Source organism: Ceratina calcarata, unplaced genomic scaffold, assembly GCF_001652005.2.
Source record: "Ceratina calcarata isolate Rehan_Ccalc_2016 unplaced genomic scaffold, ASM165200v1 scaffold369.2, whole genome shotgun sequence".
NCBI classification, from domain to species: domain Eukaryota; kingdom Metazoa; phylum Arthropoda; class Insecta; order Hymenoptera; family Apidae; genus Ceratina; species Ceratina calcarata.
Window position 1 is genome coordinate 171,096 of NW_017160008.1, and position 9,770 is coordinate 180,865.

At 41.3% G+C, this 9,770-nt stretch overlaps 1 protein-coding gene across 2 annotated transcripts in view; it reads left to right on the forward strand.

Annotated features, from left to right (window-relative positions):
* The window catches only part of LOC108625709 (TSC22 domain family protein 1), an 82,526-nt gene that overhangs the window by 58,673 nt on the left and 14,083 nt on the right, over positions 1-9,770 (forward strand). The gene's annotated exons all lie outside the window — the stretch shown is intronic.

Below are 9,770 nucleotides of genomic sequence, written 5' to 3' on the forward strand. Positions count from 1 at the left end.
TTTTTATAGAAGAATTTAAAAAGGATCATTTGGACTATCGTGGGTTTACTATTAATATTTTTTATCTTGTAATAATCTTCGAATCTCCTGATTTCTTATTATGAGACTAGTACTAGTTTTTACAGACAGTTAAAATGAACATAATTCCCGAATATGCAGTCTGTGTGTAACAGGAAGATGAAGTATGTATAAGAAAAATGCATCCTTTGTCGAATTTTATTCGAGCTTTCACCCGACGCGTCGTCTGTCAATTCGGCTGTCTTCCGCGGCCACACCTTCAGAGGACAGGAGGGTACACTGGGTACAGTATACGAGGGCAAAAGGCTGGTGAACTTCAGATGGAACGGCGGATAAATCATACGATCGATCGTTCACCCAGTTGATGGATCTGTTCTCGACCCTTGATTCGTTCCTTTATTCCCTTTCCCGGCACGCAACCCCACACCGCTAACCGTACCATCTAACACATACTATTTTTCAATCACACGGCGCGTTGTAGCACAGCTTTATCTCGATTACAGTTCCAAGACGGCAATTGAGTCAGCCGTGAAGGCAGTATAATTCTATCGCCCGTCCGGATGGGTAACGACTGCACTACGATACAGTAATGACACTAATTGCCGCGCCATTAATGCCTACCTTCGTTGTATATATTATGGATTAACACGATATAGGAAAGCGTACGGTTACTCGTCCGATTTGTACTTCGAGGAAGGCAAGAGCTTTTTTATCTCTTAGCATGCGACTCTCGTGAAGCTTCCTGTCTGTGATTTATATTCTTTGCACGCTAGGAGTTAATTTAGTATATAAATAATAAACCTTAAAAAGGCAGCTAATGTGCCTGTAGACAAAACGAATAATAGATGAAATCGAAATGAACAAAATAATTTGCTTACTATTTTGTAAAGATGAAACGTTTGTTTTTATGTTAGCAAAAATCTAATAAACGACCTAACTAAATTTGGACAGTAGTTTTTTTAACTCCGTAGTGTCATAAAGTATATTTATTTGCAAAGCGAGCAACTGGATGATGAATGACGCAAAACGATTATTATGAATTATTAGATTAAAAATTTAATTTTTCAACATTCACGACTTATTGGATTGAAACATATTTTCACATATTTCTCAGTATCTTTTAACTTCGATGAGTTATAGCTTCGGTTTTTGCTCACAAAAGTTACTCATACAAATACCTACAAATCATTTTCAAGATTTTACTTCAATCATCCACTAAGGGGATGAAAAGGTATGAAATCTATATTTTCAAATTCTTTAATGTTCCATCTTGGTTCCATCGACTTGGTTTTTGTTCATGAAATATTTTTTGAAATATATATACGATAATTACTACGTGTGAACCTAAGACAGGGGATGCTAGTTAGTGATGTATTGATTGAGAATGAAGCTGTAAAAGGTCGTGCTGCTTCAAATGAACAGAACCGATCGTGTCTAATCGCTCTTTGGGGTAGCGGTCGATGGGAACGAGATGATTTACGTGTCATTAAAGTGGCCCGTGAAACGTTTCAGGAAAGGGAGTTCGAATGGAACGATATTTAATGGTGAAAGGCTCGGCGGCGCTGAAATACGACGTGTCTTAAGGAAGCGTGCCCGGTACCGATACGTACCGGGACAAGAGGACGCGATCGCCACGGCGAAATCAATGGTTCCTAATTTCTCGAAGCGCCTACCGAAATATTATCGAATCCCCGTTTGGGAACGACGCTATAAACACGCTAGTTAATGACTACATTTCGAAGCGAAAGAGGACGCCTTTCGGTAATTAACTTCGTCACGTTTACCTCGGCAAAGTGGTTCGAGCATTCTTTACGGCCCTCTTGGTCCGTACGTGATACACTATTCTATTCTTGTCTGTAGCTATACTAAATATCAAAAGTAGTCCTGCGCGAAAGTCCTTAACTAAGCAGGTACACCCCTGAATAATGAGAATATTTAATTTGCAATAGACGAATATGAAAAGTAGATTACAGATCCTTAAATATGACCTAAAAATATATCCTGAAAAATGCATATAGTGGACAAGACTATCAACAATTATTAAATTTGACAACGTGTATAAAAATTCGCAATGTAATAATAATAAATAAAGAAAATTTAAAATCAGACAATAGTTAAGAAAATTCTATTATAACGATACTATATTGCTCAATCGAAATTCTGAATGTAAGACAGTCAAAATATGCTTTCACCGGCAAACTTATGTTACACGATTTTTAACATTGTATATTATAAACTCGTAAACAAAGATGAATAGGGTAACTACAATTTGGTTGATCGTCGACGAAACTATCGTCGTAAATCCCGAAAAAGTCGTTCGTCATTTGGTTTTGGGATCCGATCTGTTTACACGAGCATTTAGGAGCCGAGGACCGGACTTAAATAATTTTTGACGTCCGAATAGCCGGACGCGCCTCGCAGGGTGCAAGGGAGACGTCCATCGGACGACCCTGTGGACATTCTTGCAGCGGCCGACGGCCCATAGAAGCTCGTAAAGGGGCGACCACAAGTGATTTGCTATCGTGCTGCGTTCACCCTCGAGACTGTCGTCATATATCTCGTTCCCCCCACTCTTTCTTTTTAATCGCGTCTGTCTATCTGGAAAAATTCGATCGTAAATAAAGAAGGAATTGAATTTTATGGCGGTGGTGTAAGAGCAAATTACCGGTCGTCAGGGCCAATTAACTTATATAGATTTCCGAACGGCCTGGCGTAATTTTCAACCGTTAATTATTGCTTTAATTAATAATACAATATCAAAAAGCGGATATAAAAGAGGTTTCACGGAATTAATTTATAAGCGTTTCGAAATACGAAAATATTTTAACCACGCGTACAGAAACGTACGCGTCATCAATTAACAATTTCAGGAACCAACAGGTATGGTATCCTGTTACGAATCATCCATTCTCGGATTTGTTTTTATGTTAGCAAAAATCTAATAAACGACCTAACTAAATTTGGACAGTAGTTTTTTTAACTCCGTAGTGTCATAAAGTATATTTATTTGCAAAGCGAGCAACTGGATGATGAATGACGCAAAACGATTATTATGAATTATTAGATTAAAAATTTAATTTTTCAACATTCACGCCTTATTGGATTGAAACATATTTTCACATATTTCTCAGTATCTTTTAACTTCGATGAGTTATAGCTTCGGTTTTTGCTCACAAAAGTTACTCATACAAATACCTACAAATCATTTTCAAGATTTTACTTCAATCATCCACTAAGGGGATGAAAAGGTATGAAATCTATATTTTCAAATTCTTTAATGTTCCATCTTGGTTCCATCGACTTGGTTTTTGTTCATGAAATATTTTTTGAAATATATATACGATAATTACTACGTGTGAACCTAAGACAGGGGATGCTAGTTAGTGATGTATTGATTGAGAATGAAGCTGTAAAAGGTCGTGCTGCTTCAAATGAACAGAACCGATCGTGTCTAATCGCTCTTTGGGGTAGCGGTCGATGGGAACGAGATGATTTACGTGTCATTAAAGTGGCCCGTGAAACGTTTCAGGAAAGGGAGTTCGAATGGAACGATATTTAATGGTGAAAGGCTCGGCGGCGCTGAAATACGACGTGTCTTAAGGAAGCGTGCCCGGTACCGATACGTACCGGGACAAGAGGACGCGATCGCCACGGCGAAATCAATGGTTCCTAATTTCTCGAAGCGCCTACCGAAATATTATCGAATCCCCGTTTGGGAACGACGCTATAAACACGCTAGTTAATGACTACATTTCGAAGCGAAAGAGGACGCCTTTCGGTAATTAACTTCGTCACGTTTACCTCGGCAAAGTGGTTCGAGCATTCTTTACGGCCCTCTTGGTCCGTACGTGATACACTATTCTATTCTTGTCTGTAGCTATACTAAATATCAAAAGTAGTCCTGCGCGAAAGTCCTTAACTAAGCAGGTACACCCCTGAATAATGAGAATATTTAATTTGCAATAGACGAATATGAAAAGTAGATTACAGATCCTTAAATATGACCTAAAAATATATCCTGAAAAATGCATATAGTGGACAAGACTATCAACAATTATTAAATTTGACAACGTGTATAAAAATTCGCAATGTAATAATAATAAATAAAGAAAATTTAAAATCAGACAATAGTTAAGAAAATTCTATTATAACGATACTATATTGCTCAATCGAAATTCTGAATGTAAGACAGTCAAAATATGCTTTCACCGGCAAACTTATGTTACACGATTTTTAACATTGTATATTATAAACTCGTAAACAAAGATGAATAGGGTAACTACAATTTGGTTGATCGTCGACGAAACTATCGTCGTAAATCCCGAAAAAGTCGTTCGTCATTTGGTTTTGGGATCCGATCTGTTTACACGAGCATTTAGGAGCCGAGGACCGGACTTAAATAATTTTTGACGTCCGAATAGCCGGACGCGCCTCGCAGGGTGCAAGGGAGACGTCCATCGGACGACCCTGTGGACATTCTTGCAGCGGCCGACGGCCCATAGAAGCTCGTAAAGGGGCGACCACAAGTGATTTGCTATCGTGCTGCGTTCACCCTCGAGACTGTCGTCATATATCTCGTTCCCCCCACTCTTTCTTTTTAATCGCGTCTGTCTATCTGGAAAAATTCGATCGTAAATAAAGAAGGAATTGAATTTTATGGCGGTGGTGTAAGAGCAAATTACCGGTCGTCAGGGCCAATTAACTTATATAGATTTCCGAACGGCCTGGCGTAATTTTCAACCGTTAATTATTGCTTTAATTAATAATACAATATCAAAAAGCGGATATAAAAGAGGTTTCACGGAATTAATTTATAAGCGTTTCGAAATACGAAAATATTTTAACCACGCGTACAGAAACGTACGCGTCATCAATTAACAATTTCAGGAACCAACAGGTATGGTATCCTGTTACGAATCATCCATTCTCGGAAATGACCGCCAACCGCGCGTCACTATTAAGACATCAAGAGCCCCTCGCGGTCGCTTAATTGCTCGGGCACTGTTTGCGGTTTTCGTGATTTATCCCGGCCGACTATTTTCAACTGGTAACGAACGAGACGGGGATAGAGCCGTGAATACGTAATGAATTGAACCGAGTTACGAGTTTATATTGAGCCATCAGGTAGATACGAGAAGCCAACCGCATAGTCACACCGTTGCTTTTCAAATCTCTATTTATTACCGACTAATTTTCTGATTAATCGCCGGAATGTGTCTCTCCGAGTTTCCTAGAATTTACAGCGATCACCGCTGTTCGTTTCACCAAAACGGTTCTACCGAGTTTCAATAAATCTGTTGAAAACGATGAAGAGCCCTTAATAGAGCCACCTTAACAGGGTCTAATTGTCGGCCTCTATGCCTCCGCTGAAGCGGTACAGCGTTCATAAACTCCCCTGGCCTGGACAGTTACAAAGCGCGCGATTAACAGTAAAAACGAGCAAACGGAGCGCCGCGGAAGAGTAACAAATAGCATGGTCGCGACTAAAGGAACCGAAGAGGAGCAAAGAGTACGGAGATCGTGGTTAGTACCCGGGGCTAAAGGAGAGAGTCGTCCGATCGAGCGTGTGCAGATAAGAGCGGCCGTCAGGCGAAAGGAGGCCAGTCGCGGCGTACACTGAGGATGATGATGATCGCGGATTTCGCCCGCGGTGCCAAAAACCGAGGTCGATTAAAATTGCCACGGTGGCGGGCGACGGCTCAATTATCACCGGGCGAGCAACCGGCCGCTCGGGCTCCGACCGGCGCACACGAGCGTGTAAACGCGAGCGACCCGGGGGCCCCGGAGCGAGCAGCGGCGCCCGTCTCCCTGCCGGATAAATTATTGTTGTTAATGACATATTTATTGGCGGTTACCTACGCCGGTGGATACTGGGAAGCCGGGAGACCTGTACCGGTCGGCATAATTCGCTGATTCAAGAGAACCTCGGGAATCTCTGTCGGCCGCGTTCACCGTTCTGTCGCCTCTCTTTCAACGGACCACCTGTTCCGCTTGTTCGTTTTGGACCTCGACTTTTTTTTTCCGTCCGGCCCGGTTCGCTTTTGACGCTCGTGTCGCTCCTGTTGGATCTTTCGATGGTGATTAAAGCGAATCGGAGGAGCCCTGGGCGGCGTCTGGAAAATCGCAGCAGCCTCGCTAAAGTAATTGTCGCTTGACGTGACGTTGTTTGTGAGATCAGACGAGGAGACCGAGATTTTTTTAACGAGACGAAGAGTTAAAGCACGTTGCGTGCAGATATTCAGATGAGAGACAAGTTCTTATTTATACATGTCAAAGATAGCCTTTAATTTATTGTCAATTAGTCTCGTATTGCGTATTGGATTCGATCAAACATATCTATGTATTTTGCCAGAGACAAGCAAACTGCGACTGGCATAGAAACATTCGTTCTACCATTCTTCTTTTAATTTCTGTCTCCATCCATGAGAGTCCGATCTCAAGCTACGTTGCACATCGACGAAGCCGTGCGCTTTTTTTTTTATAATTCATCATCCGTGTTGAATAGTACGCGCACCGCGAAGCGAGAAGAGACTATTCTTCGGCAGATCCGCGTCCTCACGTTCTCCTTTTACGTCGCGAAATCGCGGGACGGCGGAGGGAGTCAACGGAGGGAGAGATCGGAGCGGAGCGTTATCAGGACACACGAATCGTTCCTTAATGATGATTAATGAGCGGCGTGCACGCGGACAGAGCCGTGTTGCGTAACTCTTCGCAGTAATTAGCCGGCCGAGTCGTAATTCAACGATCGCGGCTCGTGGAAGCCGTGGCTGCCAGCCTTTGAACGCCGTTCGGTACTTAATTATTTTGTCACTAACTGAATACTCGACTACTAGACTCGTGGTACGCGCGCGCTCGCGACATCGTTCCGACCGCGTAATCAGCGACAATACGCGACGGCGATGAATGGCCGGGTTTTTTTCGCCGCGGCCACGTTGACAACATGATAAACGCTCGTAATTAAACGTCACGTGAAATATGGAATGTGCGAGAGGAAACTCTCTCGTTTTTTCTCACTCTCCGTCTCGTTCGAAGCGTGGATCCGAAAGAGGATTGCTGGGATCAAAGCGGAAGCGAGTGAATGGCGTGCAATCATCGACAACCGCGGAACTCCCTAGGTAACCCGAGAGAAAATTGGCTCGAACGGAATGATATTATAATTCGATTTGAACGAATTTATAACATGGGAAACGTGAATGGCGAAATGAAATCGTTATCGGTAAAAACCGGTGATCGGATAAGCCCCGCTTCTCAAGATGCTTGCTTCGATCATAAATTTATTGGTAATAGAGGTAAATATCCAGTCGGCGAGCGTTTCGAGGAAGCGATTCCATTGAAAAGAGAACATTCTCGTTAATGGAGGCATCGCTGAACGGTCTTGCCCCGATTCCTTGGCGAAATCGCTCGCCAGCGCCAATTTCAACCGTTGTTCCACGAATTTTACGTCCTCTGCGATAATTACTGTGATGCGTTGTCCAATTATTTACGGTTTAAAACAAACAGAACTTGTTACGTCCGATATTCGATGATCTGCAATCATCATTATCAGATTTCTTTTTTAAGACAAGGAAACGAGTTAACGAGGTTCTACGATTTATGGACAAAACTGTTACTTGAAATGACTAGCCAATTATTATTGATTTTATTAAAGTAAGTTGGAATTTATCGCACTCGTCCTATAAATTGTACATAATTGTAAATTTTTGCAATTTTCTTGCTGTAAACATTTTAGTTCAATAAATTAATAATAGAATACTTGCCTTGAATTCTAGTCTATATTTTTTATGAGGCTTAACTCATAGTATTGCAATTTTATATTAAATGTCAAAATGAATCTTTCTTAAATCATACCTAAAGTGAATAAAACGATTAGAGCAAATGTAGATATAGAAAATAATCTGTAGAAGCCGGATAACTCCAAGCCGATTTAATTATAAGCTCTGCGTATTACAACAGAAATTAATTTAGCTTGGAATGGGGCAGGAAGAACTGTTCCCATTCGAAGTCATTGCAGCAGCTGTCCATTTCCTCCTCCTCGTGGCCTCGGAAGAAGAATGGGAAAATAATGTAGCCAGTTAAATGGCAAAACACTCTGACCGCGGGTCGTTTATTAATAATAAACGTGCGTCGGCCAACGACTCTGTAATATACTGGCGCAAAAAAGGCGGGAGAAGGAGGTAGAGGGACTCGATGAACCGGCCTTGAAAGCGCGTATTGGATAATCCGTAAAAAGCACTCTCTGATACGATACAGCCTGTCAAAGAGTCGATATGTATCGAGACGACACCGATGATTAATGTATCTTGGTCAGTGTTCGAAACTCGGACGCGTAGCTTGACTTTAAAATTGTAATAGGTTTACGTAATAAAAATATCCTTCTCCATTTTTATATTTAACACTCTACTATAATCACGATTATAAATGCAAAAGTTAAAAAGATATTAAGTTTTATTTCGTGTTAAAAAAATTTGAATACACGTAAATACATCAAACGTGTCTGGATGACGTTAACTTAGAAAAACTTCATTTTGTATTCATTTTTATGCTTATTCGTTACACTGTGCGATAATATGTTACAAAAGGGAAAAGGATAGTGTTTCGTGTAATCAAGTTCACGATGATGGAACCGAATCGGAAATCAACCGATTCGCGTAATCTCGAGGTGTTCACGGACAACGCTGTAATTACTGATTTACATAATGACTGTACGAACCGCGAACCAGCTCGGCTTCATTAGCCGGTGGTAATAAAACTGAAGATAATTGGCGCACTTTTTGGCCGTAAAAATCTTTAATTGGAATTTCAGTACGAATGAAACAGCGGACTAGTAAATGGCATTTCTTAAAATGGAACCGTGTCTCAAACACACGATAAGGAATATCAGTCTGTATGAATAAAATTTTCGCAAGTATAACTTAAATGAAATCATTAATTATTTCTTGTTATTCATGTGAACAAAGACATGACAGTATTTTATTCATTTTATAATTTTATAAATGTACTTTCAAATTACATGCTTGTTCCAAGAACTTATAACTCAATCACCCGTCGCACTATCAGCGGTTGCCTTCCGTTCTCAGCGGCAGTCGTGCACCCTCTAACTCTCTCACACCTGTCCACGAGCTTGTCCAACGTAACCAATATTCGCATAAATTGTGCGGGCTCATTGCGTGCCGGGCGCGACTGTCGCCAGTGGCAGGGAACACGTGTAAAATCGAGCCGGAGAATGCGTGTACCGGCGGCGTGTTCGCGTCCTCGTGCACCGTCGACCCCCCACGGACGCTTACAAATCAAAAATTAGATTCCACCCAGAGCCTCGGCGACGGAAGGCCAGGCGAGAAAAAACTCATTTATACGCGGCACCGATAAATGGCCGGCCGAAACCCGACTACTACCTGTCGAACCGCCGTAATTCGACCTCCCCACTGGGACCGAGACTCTCGGGAAAAATGTTCTGAACTGGAAATTTCTCAGGTACCGTTGATAAACGGAAATTACGGGGCACTCGGTGGTAATATTAATAGATCCGTTCAGTGATACTCTCACTGTTTTGGTATTGCTCATGCAAACACATTACCATTTATGCAAATTGTCGTATTTCTAAAACCCTGCATTCCGTATTAATTTATTATATAATTATACTTATTTATCTGTTGTCAAATTTTATTATACCTTCCCTTTATATGTAACACTAGAAAGACTGAAACTTAGTATACCTATATTGCCCAAAGCAGTAAAAATGACTGCATTGTGAA